The following is a 25714-nucleotide window of genomic DNA, read 5'->3' as shown; positions in this document are numbered from 1 at the left end:
TTTAGTGATACTATTAGTTGTTGTTGGTTTGGTCAGTAAATTTTCCCATTCTCTTTCTCTCTCTGTTTGAGGTCGGATAATAATATGAAAAGGAACAGATGCAACATTTGCTGTTTAAATGTATCTCCTATTTGATTTATTTACGTGTGTAAAACAATTTTAATTAGCAGCTAATCTCTTTGAATAACACCACCTGTATCCCTCTCCAGCTTCCATTCATTGCATTAGCGCGCTGCTACAAAGAGAGGAGAATTGCGGTCAATAGCGAAAAATCACTTCGCTCCTGTTCGTAAACATGTATGTGTGAGGGACACACAACGTGAGTCATTGCGCATGATCTATCCTGCAGGATCGTGCCAGGCTATCGCTTCTTACAAGCAGACGACGCATACAGTAATGTGTGTTGTGGGTGGAAACTACTTGCACTCAGCGTCTCAAAAGCTTCAACTATTACTACTTGTGTTTCACAACTACTGAAAAAAGAAAGAAAGAAAAAAAAAACGTACCCATCAGTGGCCAAATACAGATAAGCAAGCTGGACATGTGATAGCTAAACGGTTTTCAAGGACAAGAGTTGTCTGTGCGGCACCATTGGGTTGGGAGAGCGCCTTGGCATGCAGCAACGGTGGGCGCCAAGCAGACGACGCAGGGGGAACACCGTCGCCCGCAAAGTAAGTAGCCAATGAAGCAGGAAGCAGATTTAAGGCGTTCTTGGAGTTCTTGCATAACACGTGGCGAGAAGTATTGACATTGTTTATTTCTAGTGTGAAATAGGTCAGCATTAATGAACATCTTTCGTCATTCATTTCATTCACATAAAAAGAAAAAAAATTCTAAGGAAGCGTTCCCGTACATATTATCAAAAATTAACTTTTTTCTCTCGTAATCATCTCAAGACTTCATAGTAGGTCATACGAAGAAATTAGCCCTTCCACATGTTTACCCGTCATAATGGTCTAAAGTTTATTGTTAAGCTAATTGACAATGGCAAATAATTGCACCCCCCAGCTTCGTGTCAATCGCCGCCACTGTTTACTAAATTACTTAGTTATTACTGCTGCTTATTTACTGAACAAAGTTTTCCTTAGCAATACAAAATGAACTACTGGAAGGTACCTTAATATAAGTAATACAGATATTAGTTTCTCCTCTCCCAGAGGGGCGTCACGCTTCAAATTTGTTATAAGATGGGACCCCAAATATTAATTTAGTCTAAAAATGCTTTTAAAACTAAAATTTAATTTTAAAAAATGCTTTAAGAACTATAAATAGAAGTTTATATCTGGAAATCGTTTCGTATTTTTGTGATGGTAAGAGATGTCATACATTTGAGATGCAATTACTAGGTATATCCTTTTCAGTGTTGAATTCAGACCTTTGTACAAGGAGGAGCAATAAAAATTTAAGGGGTATTTTAAAAATACTTTCGGATTTGGTCCGGCAAGGCTATTCTAACCCAAAATTTTCCAAAGAATTTCCTTAGTCCCACCAGGCGAATGCCGGATAAAAAGTACAAAACACAAAAACCTTTCTTTAAAAAGCAGTGTGGAAAACCCTCACATTACACCTCCATGTGAGAGATTCTCTTTTTCGACTTTCGCCTTCCTCCCTTGACTTATTCTAAAACAGCAAGTCTCAAAAACCTACGCCATACATACAGACATGTGAAGAATAAGTCAAGAAGATGATGGCTACTTTGAACCTTGTTCGGGGCTGCTTTATTTTGTTTACAAAGTCCTTACTATAGTGCTTCAACTCCCAACCTTTTTATATCAACATTTCATGCCAATCCTAGCTCTCCTTCCCCTTTTCGTTCTATATTTACGAATTAATTGGAACAATTTGGTTGGGCAAAAGATGAAACTAATTTTATTTTTTAAAAAATCTTTGCTTTTAAAACTTTAATTTCCGAAAAAATAAATAGAAAAAAGTAAATATTTCAATGCATGTGTATCGATGTTCTAGAGGAGACGCATATATATTCTAGGGGAGGGGGTGCTCAGCTCCCTCTTGAACATGGCTGAATTCAACAGTGATCCCTTTTATGGATCAAAAGATCCAATATATTTCATGCAAAAATTTTCTTGTACGCATTATATCTGGTGTACTACATACAGGTAGCCAAACCCAAACCATCACTTAACTCAATATGATGTGCTTATTCCGCAAAAAATACGAAAACTCGATTTAGGGACCGTTCAAAAATTTTGTGTCCCCTGATCCAAAAAAATAATTATTGGCCCAGATCGCAATTTTTTTGATCCATTGTTTGAATCTTTCCTAAAATTCTTGTTTGAAACATTAATCAAAATTTCCTATTTTGTTTTAAGAATCCCTTGGAACTCTCTAATCAGGGCGCAATTTGGGGATCCAGGGGGCAATTGTTCCCCCTGATTTCGAGATTTAAATGCATTTTAATCAATAGAAAAATAATATACCAATGAAAAACGGGAATCATCTATTTACATCGAGGATCTTGTCCTCCCCCCTCACCCCAAAGGAAATCCAAAACGATGTATCTGTAAGCATCATAATACAGATGGTTTTAGACGAAGGCATTCTCTGTTATATATGTAAGCTTTACTCATTTAAAAAAGTAAAAACCTTTAATAATTTCGTAAAATTTTACTTTCATTTTAAAACGTAAATGAATGTATCGGTAAAACTGATACCAAATAGAAACATAGTTTGCCACCTGTGAAATACTAGATTTTTAAATTTTAATTTTATTCAAAAAAAAAAAATGCAAAAGTTTTCAAATGTTTAGCCTGCTGGAATGGATTGCATTGTGTCTAATCGTCTAACTTTAATTGTATTCTATTTATATTAAATTATTTTACTAAATATTATTTTAAATAATTACAGACAGAAATAGTCTTAGATAAGCCCATTTTGGACCCATATTTACTTACCGCTTCTTATGTTTAGTGCACAATTTCGTTGATTCTGTTAACAGGATATACACTTGCTCGAGAAGAGCTTCGAATGAGCATGAATTTCGATATAAAAGTCAGGCGAGGGATTAGATCAGGGCAAGAGCGCCCATGTTCTGGTTTCCAAGGGGGGCAAGTATAAGCGATGTTTCAAATATAGTTTCAAATTTTGCTGTAACTAATGTAAAAAAAATTCTATTGGGTTTTCGATATTCCCAAGTACAATTTCCTCTTAGGGGAGGCGAGCGCCCCACCTAGCCTCACTGATGGGCGCCCTTGGATCAGGGGTGCACCGATGGGGGAATCCCCCGAGTCTGGACACACACACACCCGCAAAAAAAAACTTAACTCAACATACTTTTGTACACATACTTAATATATACTTGCTCTTTCTCTTATAAAAACAATCTAGTTCTATCAATTTTTTTTCTGAAAATATAGATGGAAGTATTTTACAATTACATACACGTTTAATATTACATAGACGTAGTGGATTGTGATATTAGACCTCCCCCAAAGCTTGTCCGCCCCCAATAAAAGTTTCTGGTGTGTGCCTCAATTAGATCCTCATCGACCTTAGAGCATAATCATAGGATAAAGCATTACCGTAAGCAACTAAAAAAAAAAAAAAAAAAAAAGGCAAATGTACGAGAACATGATTATAGTCTTAAAGATCTAATTCGGAGATAAAGTGGCGTAATTACTCCTGAGTTTGTCTCGACATTATGTTTCCCGTCGTATTATTATTATTATTATTATTATTATTATTATTATTATTATTATTATTATTATTATTATTATTAAAATAACATTGCGTGTTGTTTCTTCAGTTTCTGCTGTACTTAATGCTTGTATAGATCTTGACAAAAAAGTGTTTTGTTTAACGTTCTATTTAATCCACATACCGTATTTAACACACGTTATCTGAAATATAATTTTCTTTTGTGAAGTTGTCATTAGAATAATTTTGTGATATTCTCAATGTTCTCAAATATCACACACAAAATCTGTAAAAGATTATCCACGAAAAACGGAGGAAAATATCCAAAGATGAAACCAAATCAATCCATAGATTTTACCGAGCTGAACAAAAAAATGACATAGGTAATGTGAAAATCCTAATGTGTAGTTTTCGAGGAAAACTTTTTTCTTTCTTTACTAAATCTAAAAATGGGTGCTGAACAACAACCACGCCATCTATTGAGATGAATTTGATTTTGATGCAGAGCAGGGGTACATGTGATACGTTGGATCCCTCCTTCGATCTCTAGCCAAGTAAGTTTGTGGTGGACAACATCGTGTTCCTAAGTTTCCTCGTGGTAATCCCATTTTCTCGCACATTCTCATTCCACTAATTCTTCCTTTATCATTCACTCGCCTTAATCATCGTCTCCCTTAATCTAAAACGGCATAATTGTGGGACGTTAAACGGAAAGATTTCATTATTTTATTATCCATAATTATATAATAGAAAACAACAGAAATAGTAGTAAAAGAAGGTTAAATATAATCACCATTCACCCTCCCCCCACTCTTCAATAGCCTTGATGAAAATATTAAACAAGGCCAAACGGGCGTGCGCATAATTATAGGTTTGTGTGTATAAGTGCTTTGGATTGGACATGATATCGCTTCTTTTGCACAATACTGTCGCATGAACGATAACAAAAGCAGGAAGTTTTGCAGTGAGCGTTTCTAGAGAATCAAGGTAAAAAAGAATTGGCAAAAAATGTATATATTATCTCCATCAGAATTGCATTATAAAATACAATTTTCATTCATATTCATATTTACATATTTTTAAAAGAATAGAAGCCATTTTTATTTACTTTCAAGAGCTTCTACGTTTATTCTTTTGTTATGCTAGTTACACTGATGTACCCCAGGAGTATTTTAAAAGAGATTCCCAGAACGATTTGTTAGTTTTACTTGTTTTTTCTTCTAAGGTTTTTCACTATGTATTTACTGTCTCACGATTTTAATTGGCATACCATACTGTTTGTTTTCAAAGAATAAATGCGGTTAACGATATAAATTAATGAGAAAGAAGAGGGATTATTTTATCCAGGGGTGAAAGTGAGGGGGAACGCGAGGGAATCGTCCCCACTTCCCAAAATTATACCTAGGTATATGGTGTCCCCCACTCCCTAAAATAATACAATGGGCAAAGACAGGGTCTGGGGACCGCAACAGGCTCGTAACCAGCCCAAAAATGTAGGGGGGCCGGTAGAAGTTAGGGGGGGGGCAAACCAACTATATTATAGTTCATTTGCTAGCCTACCGTGAAAACTTTTGAGGGCCAGCAAAAATTTAGGGGGGTCCGCCCCCTCTAGACCCCCTTGGATACGGACCTGGACCGCAAAGGGAGGTCGCGGCGTGCCGTCATGCGTCTTTCTACCTTTTCAGATTCAGTTTTACCCCTGATTTTATCTATTTAAATCAAAATGGTAATAATCAGGGATTTGTGAAGCATCTCTGGCAAATAATGCTGAACAGATGCTTAAGTTATTTTTGACGTAATAACACATCTTATGCTATACCATATATTGTGCTTTTATCATTTAAATTCGGTGGCTAAATTCTCATCATCTTAGATGGTTCGCCTCCAAAGTCTACACTGAACTTCAATGAAAAGTGACACGTGCGCTTCAAACTGATGCAACAATGGAATTTTTTTATTATTGGAGAATTTATACATGTTTTCTTTTCATGTACTTCGAGCTGACGTAGGAATTGGAATTTTCATTGTTGGAGCTTTACATGCTTCTATTTTCCTATGCGCTTTGAGCTATTGGAAGAATTAAAACTTTCATTGTTCCAGATTTACGTGCTTTCTTTCCATGAGCTTCGAGCTGATGCAATAATTGAAATTTCCGTTGTCGTAGTTTCACATGCTTTCTTTTCATGTGCTTCGAGATCATACAAGAATTGAAATTTTCATTGTAGCAGCTCACATGTTTTCTTTCGAAATATTTCGAGCTAATGGAAGAATTGAAAATTGTATTCGAACAGTTTCAAATGCTTTCTCTTAATGTGATTCGAGCTGATGTAAGAATTAGAATTTTCATTCTACCAGTTGTATGTGTTTGCGCTCTGAGTTGATTGAAGAATTGATATTTTCATTATTACTGTTTCAAATGCTTTCTTTTTTTAAAAAAATTCCAATCGCTGAAATATATAATTAATGCAGCTGTTGTCTCAAGGAAATTTCCAGGCTGATAGAATCTATGTACCAAAGATACCAGTTGTTCTATCACAATCTGCGATTCTTTTTCAAGCGACTGCATTTGTGTAGGTTTTCGTTTCCAATGACAGAATATTAAGATTTATCGAACGAACGAACTTATTTAAACTAAATTTATTTTTTCCTAATGAAGTGGATAGGTGCAAAGGATGTGATAACTGTTAAATATATCGTGGTCATTACCATTCCGAAATGTTTCATGTTCTCTATACTGATCGAAAGACTAATTCTGTAGATTAATTCTCTTAATATTAAGAACATTACAATCGAGAATACAGGTGTACTTGTCTATATGTTTACTTATAGAAATAGTTTATGTGTAGCTGCAGTGTGCGAAGTGAATACTTCTTCTCAGGGGCGATCATTTCACCCGTATTCAGACCTTCTGACTCAGGAAACAAATTGATATGAGCTAAAACTCATTATATTCCTGTAGGTAGTGATAATTTTAGAAGGTGACCCGAAGGTTGATTTCCTTCGCTCTGGAGCAACGAAATCCTCTCCCGAGGCATATTTACTGGGCTCAAGGTGGGTTATCAGCATTTTGACGCAGTGCTGCTTTAATCCCAGTGGATTGAAATTCCTTCTGGGTAAAATCTGAAATGAATTCTGCCTGGACCCTCCTTTTCTTCTACACTAAATGAGTTTTTTTCCCAAATTGAGGCAGAATTAAACAATGTTATCACACCTGAAAATGTAGCTTTATATCATTTCAAGTAGATTGTTAAGCCACAAAACAAAGCAGGAACTAGTCCAGACTATTTACAAGTCCTGTCAACAGTAGTGGGATCACGTGAATCCAGCTAGGTGGTTTCAGTTAGCAATATCTGCTTCCTTTTTTACAATTAACTTATCGTTAGAAGTTTTATCTCATTTTCATCAGCATCTCCTGATTTGAATATGGAATAGAGGGTAAAAGTTACGGAAAATATTGAGTTACAGTCACACAAACAGACTTTAACAAATGATAATATACAGTATATAGAAAGATAACATTCGTGTCGAACTCCCCTTCCAATCTCCCAATTTCATTTTCCTCTGTTATTTTGCTCCTTCTCTTTTAAGTTCCGTCTTTTGTAACTCCAGTCAGTCGCACAAATTGATTCACACGTTTCTGATGAATATCCAAACGTTCTCTTGAAGAAAATAATAAAATATTTGTGTTCACCTGACCGTTATGCAACCCAAAACGCTTTTTGGCTCTTTGGGTTGTATAACTCAAAGCTTCCGTAGACTTCTCTTAGCGAAAGCAAAATTTTAAGAACTCCTAATCTTCTAATTTATGTTATTATACAATGTCTAGAATGTATAGTACAGTATTCCCTAGCCAGTTAGTTCTTCTTGCATAGATTTGTTAAAAGAATGACACTTAACACAATACATTTAGTGAAAAATGAAGTGCTTAATTGTGTGTTTAAAGAATCATGGGCTGCGTAAAATCAAGTAGGCCTACTTCCTCAAATATTCAAGAAATATTTTATGAACTGTTTTTAATTAAAAAGCTTATTCATCTATTTATGTTGTTATGTGTAATAAAACTTCAAAACACATACATTTTTGGAATCTTGTGTCCGAACTCTCATTTGGTACCTAAGACATAATATTTTATTATCTTAGATTTTTACGTTTTAACAATATAATGATTGCCCTCCATTCTACGAAATTTTGTATATGACTTATTAGAGTCCGTCCTATGAAATTTTATATGTGGGCTATAAAGTCCGTCCTTTGGAATTTTATGCATGGCCTTTAGAGTGTATTCTACTGAATTCTGTATAACGCCCTTTACCCATTTGCGTTTTAGCATGGTGTTTTGTTTCTACTCTACTAAATTGCATGTGACAACAAATAATTCTAGATCATATATAACAAATTTATTGATGCAATAGTTTTCAAATTTCTTTAAGTCGATGAGAGACTAAAAAAATGAAAATGAAATATTTTACTTTAACGTCCCACGTTTACGATAAAGAAAGCGGAATGATTAATGGAACTGAATGATTATTAAAGACTCGGGAATGCGGATATGGGAGGAAATAGAACGTCGAGGAAATCTACTGGTACAATCCGCGGCAAAAAACCTGCAACATGAGGATCTAAGTTTATTGTGAAACTACGCCTAACAGCACAGGGAATGAACATAACGTCTAAGTGGAACGAATCACGTCAGGATAAACCTCGGCCTCCTCGCGTGCACGCTTATTTTGGAGCAAAAGACTTCGTCATTTCACAATAAACTTATATGCTCATGTTGCAGGTTTTTTGCCGCGTATTGTACAATGTTGTTCACCAAGAGCTGATGTTTTAAGAGAATCGAACCATCTAGTACTAGAAGTAAGCGCTTTATCACTGAGCTGCCATGACCTCGTTTAGGGAATAAAGAAACATACAAACCTATATTCTTAGATGTGATAAATATTACTTTCCTATTAGGCTCAACGATTAAAAGTTATGTTTATTGTAACTCCATTATTCACCCTATTATTTCACTTACTGAATCATAAAATAAAATGCATTTTAGCAATAAGAGCTTTGTATTTACGAGACAATTCGAAATAAACTATTTATACTACAAAATTTCCAGTATGTAGCTTAAAAGATATATATATTCACGAAGAAATTAAATACCAACTAAAAGAAGGGAATTCATGTTATTATTCATCTCAAAATCTTTTGTCGTCGCGAATTCTGTCGAGGAATTTGAAGCTTAAAATACGCAAAACGATAATCATGTCTGTTGTTCTGTATGGTTTGCTTAACATTATCGCTTACTCTGAGAGAAGAACATAGACTGAAATGTACTTGAGAACAAGATCCTAAGATGAATATTCGGACCCAAGAGGAACGGGAATGGGAAATGGCGGAAACTTCATAACGAGGAACTACATAATTTATAGGATTTACCAAACATTGTTAGGGTCGTCAAGTCTAGGAGGCTTAGGTGGGCAGGTCATGTAGCTAGAATGGAAGAAAGTAGAAACACTTTCAAAGTCTTGACTGGAAGACCAATCGGAAAACGACCATTAGGAGACCTAGGCGCAGATGGAAGGACAATATTAAGATGGATCTCGCAGAAATAGGTAGAAACTGGATCCAGTTGGCTAAGAATATAAGTCAATGGAGAGTTTTAGTGGAAGCGGCATTAAATCTCCGGTTTCCATAAGCCATACAGTTAGTTAGTTATATTAGTTTTAAGTCTCTTTTGGAACACCCAAGCTATATGAGATGCTGACTTAGAGTTTAACACAAGAATCAAATCTCACTCATTAAAGAGATCCAAATGTATCAAATATGTTCTGTTTTCTATTAGTATTTATTTCAGCGATGCAAATCTGAGGCGAGGAATGATCGCTAAAAGTTGTCTCCTTTTATTTGCTTGAAACATTATCATTTAATAGAGTTTTTGAAAATAAATGGGAATAGCGAATTTTTTCGTAATATTTTTGTAAGTGTAGGAGTATATAACGCTGAAATGAGCAGTTGACGAGGAGTTCGTGTGATACACAGTCCGTATTAAATTGTAGCTTCATGTGTTGGTGTTTTCTTTTCGATGTTAGAAAGAGACATTACACTTCAATAAATTTTGATCAGTATGTATTGCTCTATCTCTGTTTATTGTTCAGATTTGCCTATTTATTAGCGCAAGTAATTTTTTATGCATGCTGTTCGTGGTTCGATTCCCAGTAGTAGCACAAAATATTTGGTGTTACTTCATTAGGTAGTTGCAGAGTTGCATGAATTAAGAAGTACGAATATGCGGGTTCAGGAAAACTATAAACACGTAACGATATCCGGAGCTGTCATGTTAATCACGCATCATCAAGCTGAACCTGTGTTATATGGTTGAACAGAGCTTCACACATAACACAGAGACATCCTTTGGAGGTCCAAGGATAGTTAGTCTCAGGATGTCCATGATTAATCCCATTTTTACCAGTAGATATCGCTTGGACATCCTCTAGAATTCCAAATGTCTATCTCTGAAACAGAACTTTCGCTAGATTCGTCTGAGACGTTTCTGATAATTCTGATTCGTGATTCGTATGGGATAATCACAGAATAACTTTTGGACATCCAAATATTGTCTCGTGACAGATATCCCATTGAAACCCAACGGAATTTCCGTGAAAATTTTCATTATCCTTACAGTTTCTATTGTGACAGCTACATCCCATTGAAATCCAAGGGAAACCCCATGGATATTTCCGTTATCCTTAAACTGTCTAGTATGACAGACACATCCGTTTGAAATCCAAGGAAAATCCCGTGAATATTTCCATTGCCCTTAAACTTTCTACTGTGACAGACCATGACATCGAAATCCAACGAAATCTTGTGGATATTTCCATTATCCGTTAAGTTTCTACTGTGACAGGCTTATCCTATTGAAATCCAAGGGAAATCTTGTGAATATTTCCATTATCCTTTATGTTTCTGCTGTAACAGATACAACCCATTGAAATCCAAGGGAAATCTATGGGTATTTCCAGTACCGTTAAGGTTTCTACTGTGACAGACACATCCCATTGAAATCCAATAAAAAATTCCGCGAACGTTCCCATTATTATTAAAGTTTTTACTGTGACAGACACATCCCATTGAAATCCAAGGGAAATCCTATGGGTATTTCCAGTACCGTTAAAGTTTTTACTGTGACAGACACATCCCATTGAAATCCAAGGGAAATCCTATGGGTATTTCCAGTACCGTTAAAGTTTCTACTGTGACAGACACATCCCATTGAAATCCAATAAAAATTCCGCGAACGTTCCCATTATTATTAAAGTTTCTGCTGTGACAGACACATCCCATTGAAATCCAAGGGAAATCCTATGGGTATTTCCAGTACCGTTAAAGTTTTTACTGTGACAGACACATCCCATTGAAATCCAATAAAAATTCCGCGAACGTTCCCATTATTATCAAAGTTTCTAATGTGACAGACACATCCCATTGAAATCCAAGGGAAATCCTATGGGTATTTCCAGTACCTTTAAAGTTTCTACTGTGACAGACACATCCCATTGAAATCCAATAAAAATTCCGCGAACGTTCCGATTATTATCAAAGTTTCTAATGTGACAGACACATCCCATTGAAATCCAAGGGAAATCCTATGGGTATTTCCAGTACCTTTAAAGTTTCTACTGTGACAGACACATCCCATTGAAATCCAATAAAAATTCCGCGAACGTTCCCATTATTATCAAAGTTTCTAATGTGACAGACACATCCCATTGAAATCCAAGGGAAATCCTATGGGTATTTCCAGTACCTTTAAAGTTTCTACTGTGACAGACACATCCCATTGAAATCCAATAAAAATTCCGCGAACGTTCTCATTATTATCAAAGTTTCTACTGTGACAGACACATCCCATTGAAATCCAATAAAAATTCCGCGAACGTTCCCATTATTATCAAAGTTTCTACTGTGACAGACACATCCCATTGAAATCCAAGGGAAATCGTATGGGTATTTCCAGTACCTTTAAAGTTTCTACTATGACAGACACATCCCATTGAAACCCAATAAAAATTCCGCGAACGTTCTCATTATTATCAAAGTTTCTACTGTGACAGACACATCCCATTGAAATCCAAGGGAAATCCTATGGGTATTTCCAGTACCTTTAAAGTTTCTACTGTGACAGACACATCCCATTGAAACCCAATAAAAATTCCGCGAACGTTCCCATTATTATCAAAGTTTCTACTGTGACAGACACATCCCATTGAAATCCAAGGAAAATCCAGTGGATATTTCCACTATCCTTTAAGTTTCTACTACAAGCCTGAACCGGGATACAGTGGTTTCACGATAGACTGCTCACTTCTGGAGCTAGAGATCCGTGGTTTGATCCCAGGTCATCTGAGTTTGTCGTGAACAACATTGTATCCGTAGGATTTCTCGAGGTTTTCCAGTTGCATCCTACATTCTGATTCCACAAATTATTTAATAATCATGCATGCCATTAATCGTCCATCTCCTTTAGCCTCAAGTTGGAGGTTAAAATACAAATTTCATTTCATTTTTATGCGAGCTTGGATAACCCTGACGTGTCGTAGATATGTTGTTGTTGCTTTCTGTGGGTAAGAAAGCCTGCATATTTGTATGTACGTAATAAATGTGCTCAAGGTGGAGGAGGAAAATCCCTCTAAATGTTCAATCAATCTTTTAAAATTTGCTACAGTATATTGAATAAATTCATTTTCAATGTCCTTCTTTATTACAAATTACTTAATTATAAGGAATTTTCCTCTAATTCTTGACTCCGCACATCCTTATATTCTCCACAACTAAACGTATTTAGCAAAAAAGAAAAGAAAAGAAAACAAAGAAAAAGAGACATTATTTATGTTTCGAGAAGAAGGATATATATATACATATAAACACTTTTTATAGGATATTCATAATTCCCTGTATATAACCTTGATGTTCATCTATCGATTATGCTGTTCTGATACGTCAAACGAAATAACGAAAGAAAGAAATACAAAAAAAATCGAACACGAATCTCTTGGGTTTTTGTTGGGAGAGTTTCTGTTGCCAAAGTGGTTAAAACATTACCTTTATAAAGCCGGACCATCCATCCGTGTTTCAGAGAGAAAAAGCCCGTTCTCTAACTCTTATAATCACGAGACTTGAATTTTTTGGTAAGCACGGTCATGGGTTGTTTCCACGCAATATGCGAATCGATATGAAAAATGCTTGGCTACTGCTCACTTAAAGAAAGATCGATGGGCATAATGGTCTATGGAAGGGAATTATGAAAGCAAAGTTGAGTTGATATTAAAATATGTTTTAAAAAAATAACATTCATTAGGATATTCAAGGGATACAGTGGCGTATTTAGGGGGGCTTCCGGGCTTAAGCCCCCCCGAAATCTTACTATAGTAAAGTATATGAAATATCTTGCAGAATTTTCACATTTTCAGGCAAAGCCCCCACCCGAAAGTTAGCAAAGCCACCGAAAGAAAATCGTAAATACGCCACTGAAGGGATAATAATTATTGCTAGAAAATATGACTTTTGATTCTTCCATTTAATATTTAAAAACTCTCTACAACTTACTTAAATGCCTACAATTGTATTTAACTTTGTTAAATGCTCCCCCGCCCCTAATTGTACCTCGGACAATATTTTCTTTTTTGTCCTCCTGTACGAAATGGGCGTTGCCTATTGGAGCTAGTAGCCATAGCCGAATGGTCTACAGTCAAACGCTGCAGATTACGAGGCGCAATGAATTATGGGTTCGAGTCCCACTGAAGAATAAGAGCAGTTTTGGGTTTCCTTGATGTTTCTGCATTGATATCCCTACAGTTCGGATAAGATGCCTATTAAGTGATAAGATGCCTATCCCTATTATGGGAAAAACCGCCCCTCATTACTTTCCTTTAAGCAAATGTTTATTATAAAATATACGGTAAGTTGCATTTAGACCCTAGCTAAATTAACCGTCCTATAATTCACTTTCTTAGGCTATAAATTAACTTTTAAAAACAGTTGCTTTCCATGTACTTTTGTTTAAGGGCTGGTTAAAACATAGCGGCAAAATTGTTATATTCCTACCTGGCTTTATGCGCAGAACAACACCTGTTACATTCCTTCAATGTGGTGCCTCCCCTCTCTATCACCTTCTACCACACGTGTCTTCGTACACCGTCAGTGCTTCAATTTTTGCCTATGTTCAGGGATAGTCATATGGCATCGATGACAGCTTCCCTTGTTTCGTAGTGTTTCCTGCGAAATGGTTCCTTCATTTTCACGAAAAAGTCGTCACGAAGTCCCTGAACACAATTGTTGTGCACTGCGGTCGAGTGTCACTTTAATCTTGATCTACGCACGTTGTTCATCTTTCTGAAACGTATTGTTATGGCTCTTCGAGTTTTCTTCTCTACTTTATGGCAGTGATACTGTTTGACCGAATAACACACAGTCGTTACCATTTGCCAGACTTCATCACCTGACATTCTGTTGTCAGCTACGGAACTCTTATAGTGGTGAGGCGCAGCCCTCTGACGTGAGACAAGTGTTGCCACTATTTTTTATCTAATCTATATAAGTAATAGTTCAATTCTTTTTTTTTTTTTTTTTTGCGCAAAAATTTCTCGTCTCTTTTGAATCCCTTCTCGTTTTCGAAACGAGAAATGCAATTTTAAATTCGAGACTAGATTAGTTTTTTTTAGAGACGAGCCTAGAGTTTTTTTAGACGAGATTAAAGATTTCTCGAGACAAGATTAGAGATGTTTCGTGACGAGATTAGAGATTTCTCGAGACGGTACAATAGATTTTTTGGGAGGAGACTAGAGATTTCTTGAGACGAGACTATAAATTTTTCGACGAGACTATAATTTTTCTAGACTAGACTATAAATGTTTCGGCACGAGACTAGAGATTTCTTGAGACAAGACTGCAAATTTTTCGACACGACACTGTAGATTTCTTTAGGCGAGCCTATAATTTTTCGAGACTAGAGATTTCTCGAGACGGGACAATAGATTTTTTGGGACGAGACTAGAGATTTCTTGAGACGAGACTACAAATTTTTCGACACGAGACTAGATTTGTTTGAGGCGAGACTATAATTTTTCGAGACTAGGCTAGAGATTTCTCGAGACAATAGATTTCGCGAGACAAGAATTCGACAAAAAATAATTACAAGACTAGACTTTTGTCTCGTAAACTGCAAATCTTTACACTATAATACTCCATGCTAACCTCGTAAACGTCCACCACCACGCCAAGTTTGGTCAAGATCGGCTGAACTTCTTCGATCGCGTACGATGTATACTCTCCTGATGATTTAGGGTTAGGAATTGGACTTCTTGGGCTTTCGGCACCTATGGTCATGTTACCCCGTCAGACATGAGGGATGACATCTCTCGGCAATCAAACTATCTAAGGAAAGGGAAGAAAGAAAGGATTGGAAAAGGAAGGGCGCGGCCTGAGACTGCTATGTTAGGTACCATCCCGGCATTTGCCTAGTGTTAATAAGGGGAACCCAAGAAAACTTCACCCGGAATTGCTGGCCTGAAAAGTTTATTACACCTTTTCGACCTTGTGTCCCCACCGGGAATCGAACCCAGGACTGCTAATTCCTGGTGAGAGTGTTAGCAATTAAAAGGCGAGAGGGTTAGCGACTATTCTACGCGGGGCCAGATATCCTAGTAATTTGAAATGAAATGAAATGAAATCTTTGAGTTTTACGTCCCACGGTTATGCCGGTTAGGCTAAAGGAGACGGTGATGATGAGTAATGAATGAAATGGTGGAATGGAGAAAGTGGGAGGAAACGGGAGAACCCGAGAAAACCCACGCACACGGTGTTTGTCCACCACAAAGTTCACTTGGCGGGGGCTGGGATCGAACCCGGGACCCCAAGCACCAGAGGTGAACGCTCTACCACTGAGCCACCGCGGCCCCTCCTGGTAATTTATCAGTTCTCGGCTTAAGCATACGGAAACTCATAGTTTTATTGTAGATGTGTATGGAGAGTTACTAACTTGTTTTCATTTAGATAAAAAGGTAATTGTGAAACTAGTTTAAAGAAATAGCTTTTTTTTTAAAAAAAAAATCGACTTATTTAGTGCCTTGTTTCTACCTTTATTTTCTACGGAATCTGTCCATAGAAATCTAACCTTAACGACAACCTTTCCCAATTAGTGATTTATTATGTTACCAAAATGAAAGGAAAAAATCATTGCTATCTACAAAGTAGTTTGCACGTGACAATGCAATTTACAAACATAGCCTTCCTTATAATCCTTCTCCCTCTCTTGCTCTACTTCATCCATATTGCTTTCGTGCAAGCAAATTGTATATTCGTGATCTCTATAGCAGTGGTTCCCAAACTTTTTGGACCGACGCTCATGACATCACGACAGACTTATTTGAAATTTTATTATTAATAAAGTTTCTATGAAGTAGTGCCTGAGAATTGTTGTTACCACTAAAGATGATGACTGGTACAGTCAGTGAAAAAAGTTCTTTCCGTCTGTTGAAATTAGTTTCTTAAGGACACTTTGAGTACAGTTTTCAATAATTAAAAAAAAATAACTTTCTGTCCGTTACAACCTTGAAACTCGGTGAAACTATGTACTTTCCCCGAAAAGAACTTTTGTCGCTAACTCTACAATCTGTCTTTAAAAAAAAATATTTTAACTGATTAGTAAATGTTTTCACTATTTTCAAGTTTTAATACTTCGCTTGCACATTCTTTGGAATTGCGCGACACAAGGTGCCGCGACACGCCGGTTGAGAAACACTACTTTACATAAATAACTCATCATATACCAAATTTAGTTTCCTGCATTTTTAGAGTTTGGAAGGAAATATGCAATAACAATAAAAATCCCCTCCTTTGTGCGTTCAAACCCTGCTCCGGCCAAGTGAACTTTGTGGTGGACAAACACCGTGTGCATGGGTTTCCTAGGGGTTCTCCCGTTTCCTCCCACTTTCTTCGTTCCACCATTTCATTCATCTCTCATCATCACCGTCTCCTTTAGCCTAACCGGCATAAACGTGGGACGTAAAACTCAATTTCATTTCCTTCTTTTGGGAGATGAAATCCAGGAAAATTTGAAAAGAAATGAAATGAAAGGAACGCTTTACTTTAGCATCCAACGCTTATGCTCTTTAGTCTAAAGAGCACAAATTAACACAATGAAAGTGAATGTTTATAAATGGAAAGAGAATATGATGGAAAACGGAAAAATCTCGAAAAAACCCACTAACTCAGTTAGTCTGGAATCAAACCCAGTATTTCTCGCAGCAATAACCCACGAACGAGGGACTATTTATTTGGGACTCAGAATGAGTTTCCATTTTTGCCTTTGGATGTTTTCCTGTACAGGAAGTTTAATTGTAATCTGTGGTTATAATTATATACAAAAATTCATGTACTGTATTGTAATATGACTAATTATTTGATAACCATAAAAGTTATTTTGTAACGCCAATTGATTATTTTGTGTTGTTTATTTGAATACTTTTTTTTAATTTACTACTTTTTTGTTATTCACTTACCTTCTCTTAGTTTTTTGGTGATGTCATTACTTTTTCGCTTACCTACACATTACAAGAACTTCCTCATTATTCGAAATAGGAAGTGTTTGTTATTGAGTTGACACATTGCTACATAACATAAGTTATTTTTTTATTAAAAGGAATGTTTTTATCTAATATAGTTTTCAGTAATTAGGAGACTTTTTTGATTGTTTTAAAATGTGAACGACCTAACAGCACCAGACTGGCAATTGAGTTTTATGATTATTTAAAAATGTATGAAAAATTTACAAAATATTAAGATAATTACGTAATAAAATATCTTTTACTCTTATCAAATAATTTGTGTCATATTACAGTATAGTTTTGCCATTATGTAAAGTACACTGAGAAAAATCCGTTATCCGGACAGTAGTATATTGTGCAAATATACGGAATCCTTATGTTTACTACGGAAATCAGTACGGAACATACCTTATCCATATCCTACATACTTTTCCCGTTTAGATGTTATATCTTACCGTTGCAGGATGTATGACATCTAAGAGTCTTCCATATATTACATACATATACGTATGTCACATACGTCGGCTATATGTTACATACGTTCATCTGTATGTGAGATCCTGACTGCCTATATACAGTTCTTTCGTTCGTACGGAAGATAAGCTTATTCGGAACACATATGCGAAAAGTGCGTATGAAATATACTTTTTCAGTTATATGTTTGATGTACGTTAAGTTCAAAAACTACAGGATTTACACATGTAACCTACGGTTTTACGTACTCCTCATGCGTTTTTTTCTCTGTGTATGATTGAAATGTCTTGACGATAGTTTCGCTGCCTGTAAATCACAAATTTTTCTTCCAGCATCAGTTATATGAATGACGCAGATAACTCAATTGTAAAAAAGACGAAGAAAGATAACTCATATCGAAGGGATTGCAGTTTCCGTAGTCGCAGAGAAAGAACTAAATTCTCAGTTTTACTTATGGTGACGTAGAGTACCAGGAAACTTCCCCACTCTATACCTTTCCCTACGAATTACACTGAGTGAGTGTATTTTAATTGCATCACTCCGTAAAATTCAAGGTGAGTTCACATGAATTACAGTTGAGTTACCTCGTTAGCATGAGATAGAATCAAATCAGGTTGTGAGCTCGAATTGCTTTGAGTAATTTACCTTTTAAAAATGTATTTCGTTACCGTTACATTACCTAAGCACAAAAAGTAATACTTACCTTCACGGTAGTTTACCTTAAAATCTTATGCGTTATCGTAACGTTACAATTAACGTAACATTTATTCAGTGAATGAAATGAGATTTCTAGTTTTATGTCTCACGATATGTCTAGTTTTATGTCTTTGGAATAAAAGAGACGGATGAGTCACGAAATAATTGGTGGAATGATAATGTAGGTAATGTAAACATTAGGCCCATCACCAGATGCGTCCAGATGAGTTCGAACCAGATGCGTCCACCAGAGCTGAGTACTTTCCCACTAAGCCAACATGCGCCTCGTAACATGTTATTATTGTTACGTTACTTTACCTAAATTAGTAAAAAGATAATATTTCTCTTACTAGATCATAAAAAGTTTGATTTTGATTCGATTTTTTAGTGTAGCGTTCCCTTCAGCAGCTAGGCTACATGAGACGTGGACTTAATAGCTTAACGTGGAATCCGAACTACGTAAGCTCCTATGTTATTATTACGTTACTTGACTATAAAAGTAAGACGTTATCTTTACGTTACTTTATCATGAAAAAGTATAACGTGTTACATTTATGTTATTTTATCATCAAAAGTAACACGTTATTATTACGTTACTTTAACATTAAAGTAACGCGTTATTTATTACGTTACTCTACCATGAAAATTAACATGTTATCATTACATTACCTCACGGGAAGAACAAGGCGTTACAGTTACTTAAATTATATCGCGTTAGATTTTGTTAATTTTTAAAGTTAAATAAATCGAATTCATCTTTTGATGTTCTATTAAATTTACCGAATGTTCCTCGCAATTGGGAACTACAATATTTTCTTGAACATCAGGTAGACTTTATCTTGAAACAATGACAACTGAAATTCAAGGTATGACAATGTTAAGGATGCATTAGGAAATCTCATTTATTGTTATAAACATACAAAAATGAAGTGGTCTAAATATTAAGCTACGAAATTTACAGGAACTGTCTTATGTGCTGCTACAATAAAACGAAGCGTGAATGGGTACTAACGCAAAACGTTGAGACAATCGTTGTCACCAGTGGCGTATTTACGATTTTGTTTCGGGAGGGACTTTGCTAACTTTATACCTGGAAATGCGAAGATTCTGCAAGATACTTCATTTACTTTAATATAGTAAATAGAATTTCGGGGGTGGGGACCTTAAGCCCGGAAGCCCACCCCCTAAATATGCCCACTGGTTGTCACATATGAATTGAATTCCTAGTTTCGCATTCTCGTATATTCATCAGTGTTATTACAGGAACTGTCACTTGAAACACAATTCACAGTAAAACACGATACCGACAATAATGATGTATTGTCACATCAGTTTCCTACCATTTTCTAGGTTCTATGATATCTTTTTTTTGGGGGGGTGGCTCATATTCTCGAACGCTTTTTTACTTTTATTTTATAGTTTTGGGGTGCACCTTAAATTCACGTGCACTCTATATTAGGAAATATGAACTATTTTGTTTCTACACGGATGCAGCGTCTTACTTTCAAGTTAATTTCTTTTACGTTGCTCTCCGCTATGCGAAAACTTTTTTAAATTAGACAAGGGAACAAGTTTTCATCCTTCTTCCATGCTTAATAACCGCTTAGGTATCTAGTGTCTGCTTACACAATATGGCTTCTTGAATGCCACAAAGTGACACACGAGGATATCTTGACTTGATATAGCAAATTTAAAAAAAAAAAAACAATGCACCTCTCATGAAAAAAAAATAGTTTTGAGCTGTTGACAAATCATTTGGAAGAATAAACACTCTATGATTTATTCTGATGACACATGGTTCTTGAAAAACAGAAAATATCGATGCCATTTAACTACTAATTAGAAATACAGCGGAAGAACAAAAATATGGAAACCCCCCGTATAAGGATATCTGATATTAAAGTTGCCTCATAGTAGAGTGTGCAGGTGGCGCTACTGTGTTTCCCCGATTCAACCGCTTGTATAGTTTCCTTAATACATGACAAGGTTCGTTTCTAGTCGAGACTGTGTTCTATGCATTTGTCATGGAATCATGTCAGAGCTGACGGAATTTCATCGAGGTTAATTTGTTGGAGCTGGATGGTGAGTGCCTCTGTAAGCAAGGTAGCGGAAGTGAAGTGAGGTGATTTTGAGTTTAATATCCCGTTCAGTAGCGAGGCTATATGAGACGTAGGCCTACTGATTAACATGTAATCCGAACCACATTAGCTCCCGCCGGGAATCAAATCCGGGTCTCCCACGCCAAAGGCGCGTATGCTAACCGCTTAGCCACGAAGGTGCTCAAGGTAGCAGAAGTGTTTGGCGTATCACGAGGTACAGTATCGAAGATTATATCGGCATACAGTGAGTCTGGAAAAACCGCATCGGACAAGTGCAAGCGTGGACAAAAAAAGGTTTTGATTGATAGAGACTGACGAACATTACGCAGAGTTATAATGAAAAATAAGTCAAAAATAGCAAAAGTGATTGCTGAAGTGAATATTGTGTTTCGAAACCCCATCAGCACCAAAACAGTACGAAGGTATCTCCACAAACAAGGTATTTATGGACAAGTCGGCATTCCCAAACCTCTCATCAGGAAGACAAATTGATGCGAATAGGAAAAAGTAGTGCCAAAGTTGCAAAACCTAGACGTTTCAATACTGGCATAAGGTCATTTAGTCAAATGACTCGACACTTATACTATTTCCAACTTTTGGTCGAATTTATCTCTGGATGGCGGCGGATGGAGGGATAGAAACGCCTATGTGACCATTTTGAGCAACCAGGTCCATTCTATGCCGCAAATTATGTTTTTTTGATGGTGATGCTATTTTCCAAGATGACAATGCCTCTGTTCACATAACTCATAGGGATAATTCTCTGAGCATCAAGAAGTTGCACACCTGCCATGAGCTCCCCAATCACTTGATATCAACATTACTGAGCTCTTGTGGTCAGTGTTCGAGAGAAATGTTCGAGTACGCTATCCACCACAATCATTACTAAAGGAACTTTCACATATTTTGCTTGAAGAATGGTACAAAATTCCCCTTGAAAACTACACAGGACTCGCAGTTATCCATTCCAAGAAGACTGCAAGCAATTCTGCATGCCAAAGGTCGTCCTATGCCATGTTAGTCTCAAGGTAGCCACTTCTTGTCGAACGTTTCAATGTTTTTGTCCATCCCCTGTACTTGCTTTTGGACATTCTTGACGGAAATTTTAAGGAAATTGTACATTTTTTTTTATTTTTCGTTCTAAGGGACTCTTGTCCTTTTTCTATGCAGTTTAAACACTAATTCATTACGGTTGTTCATAAAATGAACTCGTTATTTGTAAAGATTACTTCAGAAATGATATAATCTATTACCCTGTATCATTATTTAGCAAAAACCCGTTATTCTTGTCGCATTACATCCAAGACTGGGTTGGAGTATACGACAATTTATACATTTCATGAAATTTGAATAAAGTCATCTGAGTTTAAATAACTCAGTTAAACCACTTCGTCAACGTGAGGTCTATTTGGAATTTGTAAACATGAGTTCCGATCAGTGTCGTACAGATAATTTCATATCAAGGGAAGAAAGGAGTTCATATCATTTCAGAGTTTTTGTATTCATATATTAATATGGTAAATGTTTTCTTTTTATGTCTTGTTCAAGGCGGGGTTAAAGTCAGAAACCAGGGCCGGCTCTAGTATATGTGTAACACGTGCATTTGCACTGGGCGGCAAAATCTGTCATAACTATATTATTTAAAATAAACATTTCTTGTTGGAGACTGACTTCATGATTATTGTAATTGAATTTACTAAGCTGACCTTCAATTTGAACACTACATTCATAAATCATGTTTAGGTTGTATTAGTTTAAGTCACATGGACAGTGCTAAAGCAAATGGTCAAGCAAATCCAGCATGAATTGCTTGATTGTTGTCAAATACAAGAACTCAATTCTCGAACAGTAGCGAATACCTATTCTATTTAGTTAACTATCACAGCTTTGATACGGAAACTAATCTTATTTTTGACGCAAACAGTTCCTTATCATTGAAGGTGGAAACAAGTTTTTTTTTTTAAATTAATAGATATAGAAGAAAAATCAAGAAATAAAGATCTAATTGCAGTGGAATTGCAAACTGATATATTGAGATTGAAGTTTGATATTGAATTCCATAAGTGGGATGACCATCTTTCCTCTCCGAGTGTGTTTGCTTTATTTTTCACTAACATAATAGATAATTATTTGAAAAAATAACAAACACAACGAGATTGTATTTGTAGTGTTTAGACTTTTCTGAGTGCGAGTGCACTTTCCCTCCCCTTCGTTTTTTCATGTTGGGGTAGGATACTTAAAATCGTGGTTTTTAAGATTTGTTCTTTCTGGAGAAGGGAGGGGGCAAATGATGACATTCCATGGGGCGGTAACTAGGCTAGGTTCGACCCTGCCTGGAACCCTTTTCGCGTGGTCACTGATTCCGATTGACCAATTCAAAATAAACTCAAGTATAAGCATAATATACTAGATAACTAAAGGAACGAAGCCTAAAACACCCAACATGAAGCTATAAAATAAAAAGTTTTATCAACTTTGTAAAAAGATAAAACATGCAGAAAGAGACTGTGTTTTATGAGACAAATTTTAATTAATGTGGCATGCAATTCACAGGATAATTTTGTTGCAATCTTTTCTTGTGACTGCTAATAAATCTGAATTGACAGTTATTGTTGTGGAGTTAATGGTACGTAAAGGTACGGAATGAGCGTGTTAAAAGCATGAAACTATCTGTTGCTTCCCATTGCATGTACTAAGAGTACCATGTGACACTCGTAGAAGTGTTGTTATTATTTTGACTTCAATGGAAGCGCGTCCTTGGAGGTTAAGTGTACCGTAGAGAAATGGTAAAGAAAAGAAGCTTGAGAAAGATTATAGGCTTTATCATTAAATCGGTAATAATTTTCACGGCGTGTGTCAGTCATGTTACGTAAACTTTGAAGTTCTTGCGACACATTTAAGAGCTGTCCTTGAAAGGTGTAAGAATTATCACAGATAACCAGATAAACAATGGATGTCGATGAAGTATGTTGAGGCTCCAAATGTTTTGAAGAATTGCAGTACAGATGGCATTAGGGAATAAAAGCAAAGCAATAATGTATACTAAATGAATATATGGGCTAAAAAAATAATTAAGTAGGAAAGAACTAAAATTACTGTCACTAGTAAAAATTGTCCACCCTTGGATACGTTTCAAATTCTAGTTTTTATACTAATTCGAGGTTTCTGAATCCAATGGAACTATTTTCAAGTATATTCGTTCATAGAATTCCTAGACAAGTGATTTCAAATGTGGAATATAAATATCCAACTTTGAGTTTTTTTGTGATCTCATGGACGAATGTACATTAGGATCTTAGTGGTGTACCATCACGATTTGGTGCACACATGGAGGGCGTGCCTGCGATCGTTGGGCCCATTTAAGAACCACTACTACTAGGATAAACACCCGTCCCTAATTCTTCAAACTTGGACGTAGTGCGCCATCATGATTTGCCCTCTGATCTTGACTCGCCTTAGCAATGTAACCCCTATTCTCTAAGGAAATTGGACATGCCCACTGCGTGGTAAGATCGGAGTCCTGGTTACCAGTCACTTACTGGTGGAGGCGGACTGGTAGCGAGTCAGTTCTTCCATGCTCTGCAGGCATGGTGCCCGAGCGTTTCGAGGCAAGCTCACTTCCCGCCCACGCTCGCCGTTACCCAGGTTCTTGGGATTAGCTCCCATGTGGTACCGAATCACTCGGTATCACAAAACCTGGCAAAGTCCAGCCCAATCCGAGAACCCCGGGCATGCCCGAGGGGGCTTGTTCAATCCTGGCTCTGCCTACCTCTATTCTTTCGGCATCAACCACCTTCGCGCGTAGAGGTATCACGCACACGTCGAGATATCCCCGTACCTCATCCCGAATCCAACGGTACGAGTTAAGTTACCATTTGAGTTTGATGTCAGCCCTTATCCCACAGAGCTTCTTCCTTCCTTCCACTGGGATCAGAAAGCGTCACCTAGATACTTGGGGATTGGGACTTTTCCCCAGGCGCCCTTCACTCCCCCTGCAGGCAGGAATCTAACATTCCTTTCCCGATAGGTTTGTCCAAGCAATACAAAACTTCCTCTAATTACGGTAGAGGTACACCGTACATTACCAGAGTCAATGATTGGTGTAGACCGTCTACCAAAGCAGACATGTTCATTTAGGAGCCGTGTCTTCCCTGGTAGACTCACTCAAGAAATAAAGGGCCACCCATCTTTTATGTGCTTAGGAAAATTGAAAATTTCCCACTCACAATATTAGATTAGCTTCTGAAAAAGTGGCTGCCCTTCATTCGTGCTTACTCCCTTCTCATGATCAAATATGCTTGAATGTAGATAGCATGTACTAGCTGACTAAATAATGACCTAGACATTGCGCATACCTGCTTTACCATTCATAATTATAAAACCTTTTTAAAACAAAATCGTAGTCAATTTCACCCATTTAAGCCACTTATTTAAATTTTACAAAAATAGTCAGTACAATCTACTATTAAAGTGTTCCGAAACGTTGCAGTATAACCCCTGTGATGTTATGCAACCACAATCACACTTAAGAATGCATAGTTGCCTATAAGTCCGTTACTTTACCGTAATTAACTAAGCACCTTAAGGCGTTTCATAGTTTATCCATAAAGATATAATCAGACCCTAAAGAAATCTATATGAAATCACCAGAAACGTATACTCTTTCTAACAAAAGAAAGAATAATCAAGTTGCAACTTTGTGAAAGTTATGCGTGAACATACCGATTATGTATTAGTGCGGGGGCCACCCATAGGTCCTGCTGGATGGAAAAGGTCGAGAGCAAATTATTACTGGACTTAGTTTAATGATACTAGTGAATTACTTCTGGCTTGGTCACATGTTCTGAAAACTGTAAGTTTTTGGCGATATGGCTACCAAGTTCAAAGGTCGCCGAAAAAATTACCTTACATTAGAAATTTTTGAATATATTTAAAACGTTTGACTTTTCTGTAAAAATAGCCTTCTACATTTTTTTTTCAGAATTAAATTTTCAGCAAATTCACTATATTTACTATTTTGTCTAGTGGCGTAGCGTGATCAAAAATTTAGAGGGGGGGATTATTTCCTAAACTATTTTATAAATATCTGGACCATACAAATATCCGTATGAAAAAGAAGTAATTAAATATTTCAAGGAAAAAAGTTGGGGCACGTTCCTCTCTGTTCCACCCTCCTCTTCCCGACCCCAAACGCAA

General features: G+C 36.6%; 1 protein-coding gene across 1 annotated transcript in view; it reads left to right on the top strand.

Moving 5' to 3' along the window:
• The first annotated feature begins 358 nt into the window (after positions 1-358).
• LOC145663958 (uncharacterized) overlaps positions 359-25714 on the top strand; it is a 96916-nt gene continuing 71560 nt past the window's right edge. Inside the window, exon 1 of the mRNA XM_081730189.1 lies at positions 359-671. The gene's annotated coding sequence lies outside the window, so the exon portion shown is untranslated. The remainder of the gene's footprint in view (positions 672-25714) is intronic.

Source organism: Thermobia domestica, chromosome 11 (genome assembly GCF_964235325.1).
Source record: "Thermobia domestica chromosome 11, izTheDome1.hap1.1, whole genome shotgun sequence".
NCBI classification, from domain to species: domain Eukaryota; kingdom Metazoa; phylum Arthropoda; class Insecta; order Zygentoma; family Lepismatidae; genus Thermobia; species Thermobia domestica.
This window is presented reverse-complemented; position numbering and strand designations above follow the sequence as displayed.